The 2,358-nt window shown below is 44.0% G+C and overlaps 1 non-coding gene across 1 annotated transcript; it reads left to right on the top strand.

The window, feature by feature from the left end:
• The first annotated feature begins 1,852 nt into the window (after window positions 1–1,852).
• LOC118479992 lies at window positions 1,853–1,959 on the top strand. Its single transcript, XR_004861633.1, has one exon. It is a non-coding gene; the product is annotated as a small nucleolar RNA R71 (small nucleolar RNA).
• The last annotated feature ends 399 nt before the right edge of the window (window positions 1,960–2,358 follow it).

The following is a 2,358-nucleotide window of genomic DNA, read 5'->3' as shown; positions in this document are numbered from 1 at the left end:
CGTGTTGAGCCTTCTGTAATGGAGATTTTTGTCGGGTTGCTCTGTTCTTCGTGCATGGTTCCATTTTTTTCTCGTTCCCTTTTTCATCCATTACCACCATGAGTGTGTTTTATTCTGCAAAAATTAAAAGATTAAACTAAACTAAACTAAGGATAGATCCGCGGAATGCCTCCGTGGTGCGCCACGTTTATAAGGGTCCTTGGCTAGACCCGATTCCTGGTTATATATCTTCTGAGTGGAGTGCCTTGCTTCCCAAGTTACACCATCGAGAGCGGCATCCAAGCTTGAATCAATAACCTTCATGTAATTGATTGGGTCGTCGTCCTCTATTTTCTTCCCAACTCCGAACTTCACCTCATCGTCCCCATACCTCAAAGTCAGTGTCCCTTCATTCATGTCTACCACTGCTTGTGCTGTGGCAAGGAAGGGTCTCCCTAGGATAAGGGGGACCTCGGTGTCTTCCTCCATGTCGAGTATGACAAAGTCAACGGGATAAACGAATTTGCTTACCCTTACCAAGACATTCTCGATGACACCTTGTGGGAACTTGACTGATCGATCAGCGAGTTGTATGCTTATTTTTGTAGGGCTCGTGGTTCCCAAGCCAAGCCTTTTGAACATTGATGAGGGCATGAGGTTAATGCTAGCCCCTAAGTCGGCCAAGGCATTGCGAACGGGTGATTCCCCTATTGAACATGGAATCGTGAAACTTCCGGGATCGATTTTCTTTTGGGGTAGTTTATTGAGTACGAGGGCAGAGCATTCTTCGCCTAAATTAACTAATTGCAAATTTTCAATTTTCTTTTTATGTGTAAGGAAGTCCCTCATAAATTTAGAGTATTTGGGCATTTGGGTTAGGACTTCGATAAAAGGAATATTGACATGCAATTGTTTTAACAAACTTTCGAATTTTGCGAATTGCTCATTGGTTTTTTGACGAATTAACCTACCGGGGTATGGAACTCGAGGAGCCTTGGTAGGTTCTGGTGATGGGGGAGAGTTCTTTTCCTGCAGATGTGTCGGCATTGTTTCTTCCGTTGGTGGAGGTACTTCTGCAGGCCCTACGGTGCGGTTTCGTAGTGTGATGAGGTGAACTTGCGCCTTTGGGTTTGTTTCGGTATTGCTAGGTAATGCGCCTTGTGGTCTCTCGGAAAAATTTTGTGCTAGTTGATTTATTTGTTTTTCTATGTTTTGAATGCTAGCTTGTTGATTCCTAAAATTAGATTCTAATTGTAGAAATCTTTCCGAGTTTTTCTTTTCAGTGTCGGAGACGAGGCGAGATATAGTATCTTCGAGCCTTTCTCGTCCACCTTGTTGTTGAGTGAAATTTTGTGACTCATTTCTTGATTGCTGAAAGTTTGTTCGTTGGGTTTGTTGGTTACTACTATTGCCGGTTTCCCTCCAACCAAGGTTTGGGTGGTTTCGCCATCCTTGGTTGTAAGTTCCCGTTGGAGGACCCGACGGCCTAGGTCTATTATCAATGTAGTTTACCATTTCTTGTTGATCGTCCATTTCTTTCATGCAACTCCAATTTTCATGTGACCCACCACACCCTTCACAAGCCATAACCGAGACTGTTTTTGTCATTTCTAATTTTTTTATTTTTGAAGAAAGGGTCTCGATTTGGGCTTGTAAAGAGGTGCTTTCGTCGACCTTATGGGCGCCCAGGGCGATAGACTTATTTCCTTGGGGAGTGTGCCATTGAAAATTGGTTTGAGCAATTTCCTCAATTTGATTATATATTTCGTGTGGGCGTCGATTACCTAAAAGTCCCCCGGAGCTAGAATCAAGTGTCTGCCTAGTGTGTGGCAACAATCCATTGTAGAAAGTGGATACTTGTTGCCATATTGCGAGGCCATGATGGGGACACTTACGTAATAGCTCCTTGAACCTTTCCCATGTTTCATATAAGGATTCCCCGTCCTCTTGTGAGTATGTGTTAATTTCAGCCATTAATTTAGCAGTTTTAGAAGGAGGGAAATATTTATATAGAAACTTTTGGGCTAGTTCATCCCAGGTGTTTACCGATCCAGCTGGGAGGGTGTTGAGCCAAGCTTTTGCTCGGTCTTTTAGTGAGAACGGAAACATACGGAGGCGTATGGCGTCGTTTGATGCTTCATTGATCCGAAAGGTATCACATATTTCTAAGAAATTAGTTATATGTAGATGAGGATCCTCGTCCGCAAGCCCGTGGAAGGTTGCGGAGTTTTGGAGCATTTGTATCAAATGCGGTCGAAGCTCGAAGTTATTGGCTTCGACATTCGGAGCATTGATAGCGGCGCCTAGATTACCTACGGTGGGCCGTAGATAATCCATAAGGGTACGTTGGTCCGCCATTGGGGGTGGATCACCCGAAAC

The sequence above is a fragment of the Helianthus annuus genome, chromosome 6, assembly GCF_002127325.2.
Source record: "Helianthus annuus cultivar XRQ/B chromosome 6, HanXRQr2.0-SUNRISE, whole genome shotgun sequence".
Lineage (NCBI taxonomy): Eukaryota > Viridiplantae > Streptophyta > Magnoliopsida > Asterales > Asteraceae > Helianthus > Helianthus annuus.
The sequence above is the reverse complement of the archived record's forward strand: the minus strand, read 5'-3'. Positions and strand labels throughout refer to the sequence as shown.